We start from the raw sequence: 15,959 nt of genomic DNA on the forward strand, positions 1-15,959 counted from the left end.
AAATACTGTAATTATTTTGACTTTAATTCTCACTTTTTATTAATTTATCACAAACCATCAGTGATCACTTCATGATAATTCCTCACTCCAATCATGATGTGCAATCAAGTCATTTTCTGCACTCAGAAGTGCGTGTTAAAAGCTGTAGGATAATTGTTCAGTAATAACCATCAACAGGACTGAAGCCAGAATTACTCTTCCTTCCGCGTTGTTCCATGTGATCCCAGTAGGTGTTCCAGAGAGGGAGGGGAAACAAAGCGAGATATGTCTACAACACGAGTTGGTAGAACATGACTACTGTCATTATCCCTGTTACTCCTGCAATACTACATGTTATCATCCTGCCCACCAAGCAGTGTAGCCCGATCCTGTCGTTGCTGATTGACTGCCTGCAGAGACAAATAAAGACATCAAGAGGCTCCGGAGCGGGTCCCGCTGCGCCGCGAGAGAACAAACAAGAGACAAACAGTCCGCAGCTACTATAGAAGGACAAACAGGCAGCAGCTGTTATAAAAGGACAAACAGGCAGCAGCTACTATAGAAGGACACGGCATCGCACATTATTTGAGATCTTATTCAGGTCAGTCGTTTTTATATTTCTTCCTGCGATGAGCAGCATGGTATTTAACCCACGGAGAGGAGGGGGATCAATTGCACTGCCTGTCAACACGTTGGCAAGCGTAGGACAACTTTCATTTAAAACATTAGTGTATGTCTATTATTGGGGAAATGAATACAAGTGTATAGGACATGAATATGATGTGTAGCAATTTTAACAAGCAAAGTCCTCGCTGTGTAACAGGTACGTTTTTATTCAATTCAACAAATTAAATCCCAAACGTTTTCCAAATTTGTAGCATGTGCTGATAATTTCAAGGGCTCACACATTGGAAGATTTGCAATATTAAAATATGTTTTGACAATAATTTGTTGTCATAACGCTTTATCATCAGGAATAGCTAGGCAACTTGTTCAGTTTTAGTTTTAAATGATAGACTGATAGTATTGCACTGAATTAGCGGGTAAATCTCAGTCCTGCGTGACAGCATGCGCTGGGTAGCAACTTGTGGTGCGCTGGTCAGCTGTTCGTTCACCTACTGCCGCCCGCAGTGACCAATTACCCATCAGCAACCACCCAACTACATGTGATTAAGTGACAATCTGAAGAATTATAAAGAAAATGCATCTAGGCTACATGAGGCGCAGGATTTTTTGTTGTTGCTGATTTGCATATGTTTCTGCTTATAATTTCCGACGTTTTGTAGGCTATTTGTTAGTCAACTTGTTTATAATTACACATATTCAGCTTCTCTTCTGTCATTATATGTTGCCCAAGTAGACTAAATACACTCTTGCTCACCAGAATGTCATAAATCGATAGAATGAATGTTTCTATATAGTTGAGGTCAGTAAAGTGCTGTCATCTTTGCTTCTTTCGGGACCGGAGAGAAAATGCAATAACTGACAAAAAAAAGTGATGTGCAACATTTCCAAATTACATCAGTTTGACCAGTTGTAAGGAAATGGAAAGCTGTGAAAATGACCCAAAATGTTTCTGATAAGATTTCCGTTTGGCTTGGATGCATATTTTTTGTGGTTGGACATACTATCAGCTTTTATGATGCTGATAAAGATAGCACCGTAGAAGGTATCTGTAGAGGTGCATTCTCTCAAGATGCTGAAAGAAATACATCTTATTTCTCCCCTCATGTTCCCGGGTCAACATTTAGCCTACAGTTGGTGTATAATTTTACTGCAAGAAATGCTTAATTCTGCATGAGTTAATATTAAGGCTTTGTGAGAGGTTATAGACCTACAGTCAGTGTCCAAATGTCAGTTTCCATTTAAACCCATCTGAGCAGTAGGCTACAGTTCCCTTGACATGTCATAAGCCTATTTGAAGTCCTGTCTTGTGACTGTGAAATTTGTATAGCGCCTCACAATCATCACACATAACATCACACATAACACAGCCCTAGCACTGCTATCATCCTGTTTCACCACTTCATCAAATCTTTCCCAAACATTACTTTTCTGGGCCTCCCTTCTCTTTATTTTCAACTCTCCATTACACAGCTTTTCTCTTAATCAAACTCCAACCTGTCCTTTTTTCCTTCTATTGAATTAAACTCTGATATTGTCCTTTTTTCCTCTGTGAATCAACTTTAACTTTTTCTGCCCCTTCCATTAAGCATTTGGCGATTGGCGTGTAGGCTATTTGGCCCGTATACAGTTAGGCTCTAAAGCCTAAAGCCTTATACACTAATGAGAGAGCCTAAAATAATGAAAGAAAAACCTCAATGTAGCCCATAGATATAAATTGCACAATAATGATACATTTATGGATTTTTCTTTTAAGGTAAGCCTATCGGTTTTATCTTTATTCAACCCGCCCACCACACACCCGCCATATATCAACACAATGACCCTATTTTGTTGTAGGCAAACTTTCATCAGTCAAATCATTCAGTTATTGCTGCAGTGTTTTAATTTAGGCTGTAGGTACCTCCAGATATTTACTTTATATTTATTTTGAATAAAAATATTTTTAAATATAGTCATATTTAGAAAACCAAACTTTTAATTTCAAATTTAAATTGACTTATTACTGAAGCAAATCGATTTTGATTTGAGTTATTGGTTTAACAACTATGCCTTATGTCTTACAATCACCTGCCACCTGTTGACTACAATAGATGGGTTACTATAAAAATAATTGAATACTTTAAAATAGGCTCCGCTTATGTAGAAATGTGTATTCTTGATCTAAATAGGCTGTATAATTCTGTATTTACTTTCTATGTTACAAGGTCATAGCATCATCTGAGGCCAACAGTGTTAGTCATGACACAGGTCAGCATGCAATGACTTAAAATAAACAATTTATTTAAGGATATGACTGAATAACTTATGATAAAACATTTGTAAAGCTATTTTTGAAAAATGGTTGTGACATGAACAGTATTTTGGAGAAGCGAGGACTAGTCTGTGTCCGCTGAAAGTGATAGGATACTTCAGGTTCAGTTTCACAACATTTCCCTTCACAAAGACCGAGAACACATAGTTTTCCTCAGTGGTGTAAAGTACTTAAGAAAAAATACTTTAAAGTACTACGTAAGTAGTTTTTTTAGGTTATCTGTACTTTACTATTTATATTCTTGACAACTTTTACTCCGCTACATTCCTGAAGAAAAGAATGTACTTTTTACTCTATTCATTTTTCCTGCCACCCAAAAGTACTAATTTCTTGACAGTACAGGAAAATGGTACAATTTACACTTATCAAGAGAACATCCCTGGTCATCCCTACTGCCTCTGATCTGGCGGACTTACTATACACAAATGCTTTGTTTGAGTGTGGCCCTGGCTATCTGAGTGTTGGAGTGTGCCCCTGGCTATCTGAAATTTAAAACAAGAAAATTGTGCCGTCTGGTTTGCTTAATATAAGGAATGTGAAATTATGTACTGTATACTTTTAATACTTAAGTATATTTTAGCAATTCCATTTACTTTTGATACTTAAGTATATTTAAAACCAAATAGTTTTACTCAAGCAGTATTTTACTGGGTGACTTTCACCTCTACTTGAGTCATTTTCTATTAAGGTATCTTTACTTTTATTAAAGTATGACAATTGGGTACTTTTTCCACACTGGTTTTCACTACACTACAGTATAAGGATAGGGTAGTATGCCTACACCAATTATTCCTCATTATAGTCTCATGTTTAGCATTTCTCCCTCCATGGGCTACAGTATAATCTTCTATAAGGTAAATCTAGCAGGAACCATCAAGTTTGTATCTACAGTAGAACTCTTTATAACTAACCTGATACAACAGTGATGTAATGTGTGGATACTAGAGCAACATGGACTGAATTAAAAAGAGGGATTCTTTACTTCAGAGTTTCATAATGGGTTATATAATTCCTAAAGAGCAATGTGTGCATATGTTGGACTTTGCTCTGTTGTCATAAATGGAAGGAGCGTCTACAGAGACAAAGCTGTGTTTATATTGGGCCTTTATATTGGGCCTAACCTGGCCTCCAATACATCAAATCAAATTGTATTAGTCACAGGCGCCGATTACAACCTTACTGTGAAATACTTATTTAAAAGCCTGAACTCTATTTCTTTAACTGCATTGTTGGTTAAGTAAATATTTTCTAAATTAACTAAAGTTAATTTTTCTTCTCCAAAAAATCCAAACGTAACACAAGAAAATGACATAATAAAGAGATTATATACAGGGGGTACTGGTACGGAGTCAATGTGTGGGGGTACAGGTTAGTCAAGGTAATTTGTAAAGTGACTATGCATAGATAATAAACAGCGAGTAGCGCAGTGTAAAAACAAATGAAGCGGTGTCAATGCAGATATTCTACACCTACATAGTACTACCTATTTATTTTTTTCATATTAATTTAACTAGGCAAGTCAGTTAAGAACAAATTCTTATTTACAATGACGGCCTACCCTGGTCAAACCCTAACCCGGACGATGCTGGGCCTATTGTGCACCGCCCTATGGGACTCCCAATCACAGCCGGTTTGATATATCCTGGAATCGAACCAGGGTCTGTAGTGCCGCCTCTAGCACTGCGATGCAGTGCCTTAGACCGCTGCGCCACTCAGGAGACAAATACAAATGACTACACAATACCTCAAATACATCTACATAGTACTACCTATACAATACCTCAAATACCTTTACATAGTACCCTAACCCTAACCCTAACCTATACAATACATCAAATACATCTACAGAGTACTACCTCCGCTTAGCAATAAAGCATAATTTAAAAACTTTTTTTTTAATTGATGAAGAAAAAAAACATTAAAATATATATATATATATATATATATACACTGCTCAAAAAAATAAAGGGAACACTAAAATAACACATCCTAGATCTGAATGAATGAAATATTCTTATTAAATACTTTTTTCTTTACATAGTTGAATGTGCTGACAACAAAATCACACAAAAATGATCAATGGAAATCAAATTTATCAACCCATGGAGGTCTGGATTTGGAGTCACACTCAAAATTAAAGTGGAAAACCACACTACAGGCTGATCCAACTTTGATGTAATGTCCTTAAAACAAGTCAAAATGAGGCTCAGTAGTGTGTGTGGCCCACGTGCCTGTATGACCTCCCTACAACGCCTGGGCATGCTCCTGATGAGGTGGCGGATGGTCTCCTGAGGGATCTCCTCCCAGACCTGGACTAAAGCATCCGCCAACTCCTGGACAGTCTGTGGTGCAACGTGGCGTTGGTGGATGGTGCGAGACATGATGTCCCAGATGTGCTCAATTGGATTCAGGTCTGGGGAACGGGCGGGCCAGTCCATAGCATCAATGCCTTCCTCTTGCAGGAACTGCTGACACACTCCAGCCACATGAGGTCTAGCATTGTCTTGCATTAGGAGGAACCCAGGGCCAACCGCACCAGCATATGGTCTCACAAGGGGTCTGAGGATCTCATCTCGGTACCTAATGGCAGTCAGGCTACCTCTGGCGAGCACATGGAGGGCTGTGCGGCCCCCCAAAGAAATGCCACCCCACACCATGACTGACCCACCGCCAAACCGGTCATGCTGGAGGATGTTGCAGGCAGCAGAACGTTCTCCACGGCGTCTCCAGACTCTGTCACGTCTGTCACATGTGCTCAGTGTGAACCTGCTTTCATCTGTGAAGAGCACAGGGCGCCAGTGGCGAATTTGCCAATCTTGGTGTTCTCTGGCTAATGCCAAACGTCCTGCACGGTGTTGGGCTGTAAGCACAACCCCCACCTGTGGACGTCGGGCCCTCATACCACCCTCATGGAGTCTGTTTCTGACCGTTTGAGCAGACACATGCACATTTGTGGCCTGCTGGAGGTCATTTTTCAGGGCTCTGGCAGTGCTCCTCCTGCTCCTCCTTGCACAAAGGCGGAGGTAGCGGTCCTGCTGCTGGGTTGTTGCCCTCCTACGGCCTCCTCCACGTCTCCTGATGTACTGGCCTGTCTCCTGGTAGCGCCTCCATGCTCTGGACACTACGCTGACAGACACAGCAAACCTTCTTGCCACAGCTCGCATTGATGTGCCATCCTGGATGAGCTGCACTACCTGAGCCACTTGTGCAGCTAGCGGGTTAGAGTTATTAGCAGCAGCAGCTAGCGGGGTTAGAGTTAGTAGCAGCAGCAGCTAGCGGGTTAGAGTTATTAGCAGCAGCAGCTAGCGGGTTAGAGTTAGTAGCAGCAGCAGCTAGCGGGTTAGAGTTAGTAGCAGCAGCAGCTAGCGGGTTAGAGTTATTAGCAGCAGCAGCTAGCGGGTTAGAGTTAGTAGCAGCAGCGGCTAGAGGGGTTAGTTAGCAGCGGCTAGCGGCGGCCAACCGGTTTAAGATTATAATATTAAGTTATATTTGTTTATATCAAATCAAATTATATTTGTCACATGCGCCGAATACAACAGTGAAATACTTATTTATAAGCCCTAACCAGCAACGCATTAAAAAAAATAAAACCAATAAAAGTAACAAATAATTAAAAGAGCAACAGTAAAATAACAATAGCGAAGCTGTATACTGGGGGTACCGGTATTAGGGTTAGTCTTGCAGAGTACCCACACAGAGGAGGCTGTGGCCTTCACTCCAGTCCTGGAGAGGAATATAGAACAAAAAATAAAATCTTTAGAGGGTTGGGGTTAGAGATATGGTGAAAGTTAAGGGTTAGGGTTAAGGTAATGGTTAGACCTGAGGAGGCTGTGGCCTTTACCCCCGGCCTGGAGAGGACTATAGGACTAAAATAAAGCCTTTAGGAGAAAGAAACCCAAAAAGACGCAGGTCAAAACTTCACCTCTCTAGTGAGACCGGTGGAGGGATGTTACTGTAACACGATGTACACATGTTTTATCCGTTTAGCACACTTCCGTCTTTTCCTGTGTGTGTGTGTTTTCCTTTCTACCTCGAGGAACATCCCCCTGCCTCCCCAGCGGGAGCAGAGGAGACCTTGACATAGTGTGTGTAGTAAGGCTGTAGCTCTTTCCTTCTCCTTGGAGGAGGCTCTGCTTAAAGCCCATGGGAACAATCAACCATTAACTCACTCCTATTCAAATAAATTGGGGAAAAGTTCACGTCCTAAGAAATTGTGCAAACTCTCATTCCCAGGGAGCTGCACAATGGCAATCTAGGACTAGGGAGCGCTGGGGAGGGGGGGCAGAAGACTAGGGAGGGGGCCGCTGGGGGGTCAGGAGAGTGGGGAGGGGGCCGCTGGCCGGGAGCGTGTTGTTGTAATGGCTCTAGTATGTATCTTAATGTTCCTCAGTCTCCCTAGAGAGTTTTAATGGGAGAATGAGTCCCTTAGACAAAACCTCACGTCTCTACTGCAAAATCATCCTCCCATAGACAAGAACCAACACACTGGATAGCCTGAACACAGAAAACGCAACTAGTACGACAATATCTGAGAGACAGATTATGTTATTTATATAAATACTATATTGTACATTTCATACAATCTATATTGTACATGTCATACATTCTATATTGAACATGTTATACATTGAACATGTCATACATTCTATATTGAACATGTCATTCTATATTGTACATGTCATTCTATATTGAACATGTCATTCTATATTGAACATGTCATTCTATATTGTACATGTCATTCTATATTGTACATGTCATTCTATATTGTACATGTCATTCTATATTGAACATGTCATTCTATATTGAACATGTCATACATTGAACATGTCATACATTCTATACTGAAGATGTCGTACATATCATACATTGTACATGTCATACATTCTATATTGTACATGTCATTCTATATTGAACATGTTATACATTGAACATGTCATACATTCTATATTGTACATGTCATACATTGAACATGTCATACATTATATATTGAACACGTCATACATTGAAAATGTCATACATTCTATATTGTACATGTCATCCATTCTATATTGAACATGTCATTAATTGAACATGTCACCCATTCTATATTGTACATGTCATCCATTCTATATTTAACATGTCATACATTGAACATGTCATGAATTCTGTATTGAACATGTCATGCATTCTGTATTGAACATGTCAAACATTCTATATTGAACATGTCAAACATTCTATATTGAACATGTCATGAATTCTGTATTGAACATGTCATGAATTCTGTATTGAACATGTCATGAATTCTGTATTGAACATGTCATGCATTCTATATTGAACATGTCATCCATGTCATATATTGAACATGTCATATATTGAACATGTCATTACGTTCTATGTTGAACATGTCATACATTGAACATGTAGTACATTTTATGTTGAACATGTCATACATTGAGCATGTAGTACATTTTATATTGAACATTGGGTGCATTAAACACTGTTCTAAAGCTGTGTTGGGGTATATTGAACACTGTTCTAAAGCTGTGTTGGGGTGCATTAAACACTGTTCTGAAGCTGTGTTGGGGTATATTGAACACTGCTCTAAAGCTGTGTTGGGGTATATTGAACACTGTTCTAAAGCTGTGTTGGGGTGCATTAAACACTGTTCTGAAGCTGTGTTGGGGTATATTGAACACTGTTCTAAAGCTGTGTTGGGGTATATTGAACACTGTTCTAAAACTGTGTTGGGGTGCATTAAACACTGTTCTAAAGCTGTGTTGGGGTGCATTAAACACTGTTCTAAAGCTGTGTTGGGGTATATTGAACACTGTTCTAAAGCTGTGTTGGGGTATATTGAACACTGCTCTAAAGCTGTGTTGGGGTGCATTAAACACTGTTCTGAAGCTGTGTTGGGGTTTATTGAACACTGTTCTAAAGCTGTGTTGGGGTATTTTGAAAACTGTTCTAAAGCTGTGTTGGGGTATATTGAACACTGTTCTAAAGCTGTGTTGGGGTATATTGAACACTGTTCTAAAGCTGTGTTGGGGTGCATTAAACACTGTTCTGAAGCTGTGTTGGGGTATATTGAACACTGCTCTAAAGCTGTGTTGGGGTGCATTAAACACTGTTCTAAAGCTGTGTTGGGGTATATTGAACACTGTTCTAAAGCTGTGTTGGGGTGCATTAAACACTGTTCTAAAGCTGTGTTGGGGTATATTGAACACTGTTCTAAAGCTGTGTTGGGGTATATTGAACACTGTTCTAAAGCTGTGTTGGGGTATATTGAACACTGTTCTAAAGCTGTGTTGGGGTGCATTAAACACTGTTCTAAAGCTGTGTTGGGGTATATTGAACACTGTTCTAAAGCTGTGTTGGGGTATATTGAACACTGCTCTAAAGCTGTGTTGGGGTGCATTAAACACTGTTCTGAAGCTGTGTTGGGGTTTATTGAACACTGTTCTAAAGCTGTGTTGGGGTATTTTGAAAACTGTTCTAAAGCTGTGTTGGGGTATATTGAACACTGTTCTAAAGCTGTGTTGGGGTATATTGAACACTGTTCTAAAGCTGTGTTGGGGTGCATTAAACACTGTTCTGAAGCTGTGTTGGGGTATATTGAACACTGCTCTAAAGCTGTGTTGTGGTGCATTAAACACTGTTCTAAAGCTGTGTTGGGGTATATTGAACACTGCTCTAAAGCTGTGTTGGGGTATATTGAACACTGTTCTAAAGCTGTGTTGGGGTATATTGAACACTGTTCTAAATCTGTGTTGGGGTATATTGAACACTGCTCTAAAGCTGTGTTGGGGTGCATTAAACACTGTTCTGAAGCTGTGTTGGGGTATATTGAACACTGTTCTAAAGCTGTGTTGGGGTATATTGAACACTGCTCTAAAGCTGTGTTGGGGTGCATTAAACACTGTTCTGAAGCTGTGTTGGGGTATATTGAACACTGTTCTAAAGCTGTGTTGGGGTGTATTGAACACTGTTCTAAAGCTGTGTTGGGGTATATTGAACACGCTTTACTTCTACACATGATAACGTTGCTGTGTGTGTGTGTCTTTGTACACGTGTGCATGTCCAAAGGGTACCCTCATGCCTGCATGTATTTTGAGAACGGCTTGAGAAAACGTGTTATTGGTTTGGACCCTGACCCTGACACTCACCTGTAGGAAGGAGAGACCCAGTGTGAGTATAGGAAAATCACCAGTGTCATTATAATGTGATGTTACCACTCCCACAACAGAAGCACAATCATGGTCTCGGTTTTGCAGGTCGAGGACTTCTCTGAGAAGTCGATGTTATGCCTGAATTCGACACAAAACCAACAAGGAAGTCTGCTGCAGTGTTGTATGAAGCCTCAAGCAAAGCTCTTAACCGTGCCTTTCTGCTCTTAATTTCTATTTGCCATAATTTCAGCGTCGTGTTAATATTATTTTAGTCTCTCTTTTTGTTGAAATAATGAACACTGGTTCTGCGTTTGAACTGTGTGTTAGTTAATAGACACAGTGAAAGATGCAGAGAGAGACCAAGACAGAGGGAGATAGAGAGAGACAGAGGCCGTGGTCATGGAGAGAGATAGAGACAGAGGCCGTGGTCATGGAGAGAGAGAGACAGAGGCCGTGGTCTTGGAGAGAGAGAGAGACAGAGGCCGTGGTCATGGAGAGAGAGAGACAGAGGCCGTGGTCATGGAGAGAGAGAGACAGAGGCCGTGGTCATGGAGAGAGAGAGACAGAGGCCGTGGTCATGGAATTCCGAACGCATCATGCATCTGCACCTACATTTCAATGTGTCTACCATGTCCACAGTGTGTCCGGATTCCCTATTTCAGCACTATATTCAAATGCCAGTAGTATGCATTCTACAAACGGTGGAATAGGCAAAATATGATAACACAACAACTGATGGCAGTAGCTAACTACTGTAGCTAACTAGCCAGCTAACCTCTGTAGCTAGTAAGCAACGCTAAAGGGACTGCAAACGGGTTAGATTAACTGTAGCCAAACCTATTTTTTTTCTTCTAACTATTAGTTGGCTGGCCAGATTTGAGACCAGCAAACACGTTCCTCACATGCTAAGAACGTATTTCCTCCAATGTTATAATGAAAAGGTGCCTCTCGGTCCCAAAACACACGTGGGAGGAGTGCTGATGACGTCGCTAACTGTATGCACTTTCGGTAGCCTGATTGCGTCCAGACTGAGGAGAAATCCGCATACAATACATCCCTGACCACTTCCTGAAGTGGTCAGCCAGATCTGAACACGATCAGATCACAAAGCAACTTTTGTGTGTCTAGACCCGTCTTTTCAATGCGATCTTCATATTCTGATAGCAGAAGACACTTACATCCGACAAGTGAAGACACCAAAGAGACAGAGAGACAGTGGGGAGGTCAGTCTTCATGAATCAGACTGCTGAATAACGCTGGACTGTGAAAGTCTACCCTAGCTTTGAAGAATAGTGATTTCCAAGTATTGCTTCATACAATATATCGGGAATTCAAATATTATAAACTATATATTTTTAGATACATTTAAACAGTGTAATAATGAGCTGACTACCTGATATTCCTTAGAACAAGAAGTGAGCTCAATGTCTCTCAGCGTGTCTCTCAGCATAGAGAAGTGGAACCAGAGACATAGCGTCAGAACAGGATGAAGCAACAGGAAGTCATAAGACTGCTCTAACACACAACACTGCACTAGACCACCTTAACATCACATGACCCGGAGAGACAAACCCTAACCATAACCCTAACCCAGAGACATAGCTTCATAACAGAATGAAGCAACAGGAAGTCCTAAGGCTGCTCTAACACACAACACTACACCAGACCACCACCACATGACCCTGAGAGACAAACACTAACCATAACCCTAACCCAGAGACATAGCGTCAGAACAAGATGAAGCAACAGGAAGTCATAAGGCTGCTCTAACACACAACACTACACCAGACCACCTTAACACCACATGACCCTGAGCTGTTTTCTCTGTCTGGCTGCTCTCTGAAGTGAAACTATCTGCTGTTACTCCTCTAGGTTATTTTAAACCAGTCACATCCCCAGGAAAAGGCATGAGCCAACCTCTTAACCACAAGGTCCTGCTGACTAGTTTATCTCTCCTGACTAGTAGCTCAGCCCTCCTGACTAGTTGGGGTGACTAGTAGTTCAGCCCTTATTTGTTCTTCCCCAATGACTAATTCAACCCTCTTGACGAGTAGTTCATCCGTTCTCGCTAGGTCATCCCTCAATAGTTAATTTCTCCTTACGAGTAGTTCATCCATCATGACTAGTTCATCCGTCCTGACTAGTTCATCCCTCCTGACTAGTAGTTCATCCGTCCTGACTAGTAATTAATTGCTTTTGACTAGTAGTTCCTCACTCCATGCTAGTTCATCCCCCGACAAGTAGTTGATCCCTCCTGACTAGTTCATCCTTCCCGACTAGTAGTTCATCCTTCCCGACTCGTAGTTCATCCTTCACGACTCGTAGTTCATCCCTCCTGACTCGTACTTCATCCCTCCTGACTCGTAGTTCATCCTTCCTGACTAGCTCAGCCCTTTTAACTAGTTCATCCCTCCGGACTCGTGCTTCATCCCTCCGGACTCGTGCTTCATCCCTCCGGACTCGTACTTCATCCCTCCTGACTCGTAGTTCATCCTTCCTGACTAGCTCAGCCCTTTTAACTAGTTCATCCCTCCGGACTCATACTTCATCCCTCCGGACTCGTACTTCATCCCTCCGGAGTCGTACTTCATCCCTCCGGACTCGTACTTCATCCCTCCGGACTCATAGTTCATCCCTCCGGACCCGTAGTTCATCGCTCCGGACTCGTAGTTCAGCTTTCCTGACTAGCTCAGTCCTCCGGACTAGTAGTTCAGCCCTCCGGACTAGTAGTACTTCATCTCTCCTGACTAGTTGTTCAAATCAACACAATGCAGATAGCCCGGTTAGCCAATGTGCGGGAGCACTGGTTGGTCGGCCCAATTGTTCATCCCTCCTGACTTGTAGTTAAGCCTTCCTGACCAGTATTTCAGGTCTCCTGACTAGTAGTTCATCCCCTCTGGCTACTTTTTCAATTCTCATGACTAATAGTTCATCCCTCCTAACTACTAGATCATTTCTGCTGAATAGTTCATCCTTCCTGACTAGTAGTTCATCCCTCCGCACTAGTGGTTCAGCCCCCCTGACTAGTGGTTCAGCCCCCCTGACTAGTGGTTCAGCCCCCCTGACTAGTGGTTCAGCCCCCCTGACTAGTGGTTCAACCCCCCCTGACTAGTGGTTCAGCCCCCCTGACTAGTGGTTCAGCCCCCCTGACTAGTGGTTCAGCCCCCCTGACTAGTGGTTCAACCCCCCTGACTAGTGGTTCAACCCCCCTGACTAGTGGTTCAGCCCCCCTGACTAGTGGTTCAACCCCCCCTGACTAGTGGTTCAGCCCCCCTGACTAGTGGTTCAACCCCCCTGACTAGTGGTTCAACCCCCCTGACTAGTGGTTCAGCCCCCCTGACTAGTGGTTCAACCCCCCCTGACTAGTGGTTCAACCCCCCCTGACTAGTGGTTCAGCCCCCCTGACTAGTGGTTCAGCCCCCCTGACTAGTGGTTCAGCCCCCCTGACTAGTGGTTCAGCCCCCCTGACTAGTGGTTCAATCCCCCTGACTAGTGGTTCAGCCCCCCTGACTAGTGGTTCAGCCCCCCTGACTAGTGGTTCAGCCCCCCTGACTAGTGGTTCAGCCCCCCTGTCTAGTGGTTCAGCCCCCCTGACTAGTGGTTCAATCCCCCTGACTAGTGGTTCAGCCCCCCTGATTAGTGGTTCAGCCCCCCTGACTAGTGGTTCAGCCCCCCTGACTAGTGGTTCAACCCCCCTGACTAGTGGTTCAGCCCCCCTGACTAGTGGTTCAACCCCCCCTGACTAGTGGTTCAGCCCCCCTGACTAGTGGTTCAACCCCCCTGACTAGTGGTTCAACCCCCCTGACTAGTGGTTCAGCCCCCCTGACTAGTGGTTCAACCCCCCCTGACTAGTGGTTCAACCCCCCCTGACTAGTGGTTCAGCCCCCCTGACTAGTGGTTCAGCCCCCCTGACTAGTGGTTCAGCCCCCCTGACTAGTGGTTCAATCCCCCTGACTAGTGGTTCAGCCCCCCTGACTAGTGGTTCAGCCCCCCTGACTAGTGGTTCAGCCCCCCTGACTAGTGGTTCAGCCCCCCTGTCTAGTGGTTCAGCCCCCCTGACTAGTGGTTCAATCCCCCTGACTAGTGGTTCAGCCCCCCTGATTAGTGGTTCAGCCCCCCTGACTAGTGGTTCAGCCCCCCTGACTAGTGGTTCAACCCCCCTGACTAGTGGTTCAGCCCTCCTGTCTAGTCGTTCATCCATCCTGAGTAGTTCAGCCCTCCTGACTAGTAGTTCAGTCTTCCTGTCCAGGGTTAGTCAAGCCATACTAAACCACACACCTCCTCCTGACCCAGGCCAGGTCAACCCTACTGCCTCATAACCTTCTGCAGCACACAGTCAGCAGCAGCCAGGCCAGTAAGCTTCTGAACCACACAGAGAGCGGACAGGGTCAGTCCTGGACTTTAAATATCTCACTGCTTCTTTATTAGTTATCTATGTTCTAGAACATTCAGCATATGTAAAGTAGGTAAGATAAGAAGTCAGAGCAATCTGAAGTGGTTTTGATTCTGGTTTGAGTCAGAATGATGCCAGCCTGCTGAGTTTGTGGTCACCAGCCCCGCCTGTATAATGCTTTGATCTGTTTCTGTCCTGTATCTACCCCGGCTGGCTGCGTTGTTTCTGCCCTGTCTGTCTGGAGTGATGACTGAGATGTGTACCAGCTACTGGTGAGTGGGCCTTCTCTCAGACTCTCAGGTCTATAGAGAGGCCACTGGAACGACCTTGGGCTAGTCTGATGTATTTTTTAGGGGGGTAGATTCAATGCTGGGCAGCTAGCCTAACACCTACATTTCAGCATGAATTGTAGTGCTCAGTGAGTGCAGTAAAAGTTCATTTAGATCGGGGCTTCTGTTTTAGTTGTGAATCCGTGAAGATGAGCATGGAGTTGTTGATGAATGCAGTGAGACAGGTTCTTCTGTGTTGTCATGGCTTCTTTCTGGTGTTTCTATAGCTACTGCAGCAGTGATGAACTGTCTGGATTACCTGTAAAATTGTGCTACCGTCTCTGTGATGACACCAAGTCTGGTCTGAGCACACACTGTCTCCGAGACTGACACCAAGTCTGGTCTGAGCACACACTGTCTCCGAGACTGACACCAAGTCTGGTCTGAGCACACACTGTCTCCGAGACTGACACCAAGTCTGGTCTGAGCACACACTGTCTCCGAGACTGACACCAAGTCTGGTCTGAGCACACACTGTCTCCGAGACTGACACCAAGTCTGGTCTGAGCACACACTGTCTCCGAGACTGACACCAAGTCTGGTCTGAGCACACACTGTCTCCGAGACTGACACCAAGTCTGGTCTGAGCACACACTGTCTCCGAGACTGACACCAAGTCTGGTCCGAGCACACACTGTCTCCGAGACTGACACCAAGTCTGGTCTGAGCACACACACACACACAGAGAGAGAACTGTAATGAAATGTTAGACCAAGCAGGAAACACCTTCAAAATGTTTTATTTTGTCTGTCCTATGTAAATAAATCCACAAGGGCATTTGAGTATATACAGCAACACTCTCAAATATAGATAACCCTCAACATTCTATATTCTAGTTAATCTTGAATTATCTCTAGAATGTTCAGGCCTTGGTGTCCAGGGTTGAATCAAATCAAATCAAATATTATTGGTCACATACACATATTTAGCACGTTATTGCAGGTTTTGCGAAATGCTTGTGTTCCTACCTCCAACAGTGCAGTACTATCTTACAATTCACAACAATACACACATCTAAAAGTAAAAGAATGGAATTAAGAATATATAAATATTAGGACAAACAATGTTGGAGTAGCATTGACTAAAATACAGTATATACATATGAGATGAGTAAAGCAATATGTAAACATTAAAGTGGCCAGTGATTCCATGTCTATGCACAGTTGAAGTCCGGA

General features: G+C 43.1%; 1 protein-coding gene across 2 annotated transcripts in view; it reads left to right on the top strand.

Annotated features, from left to right (window-relative positions):
* The first annotated feature begins 236 nt into the window (after positions 1-236).
* pparg (peroxisome proliferator-activated receptor gamma) overlaps positions 237-15,959 on the top strand; it is an 88,257-nt gene continuing 72,534 nt past the window's right edge. For both annotated transcript variants that reach the window (XR_011667300.1, XM_071336938.1), the window contains exon 1: positions 237-580. The gene's annotated coding sequence lies outside the window, so the exon portion shown is untranslated. The remainder of the gene's footprint in view (positions 581-15,959) is intronic.

The sequence above is a fragment of the Salvelinus alpinus genome, chromosome 12 (genome assembly GCF_045679555.1).
Source record: "Salvelinus alpinus chromosome 12, SLU_Salpinus.1, whole genome shotgun sequence".
Classification (NCBI taxonomy): domain Eukaryota; kingdom Metazoa; phylum Chordata; class Actinopteri; order Salmoniformes; family Salmonidae; genus Salvelinus; species Salvelinus alpinus.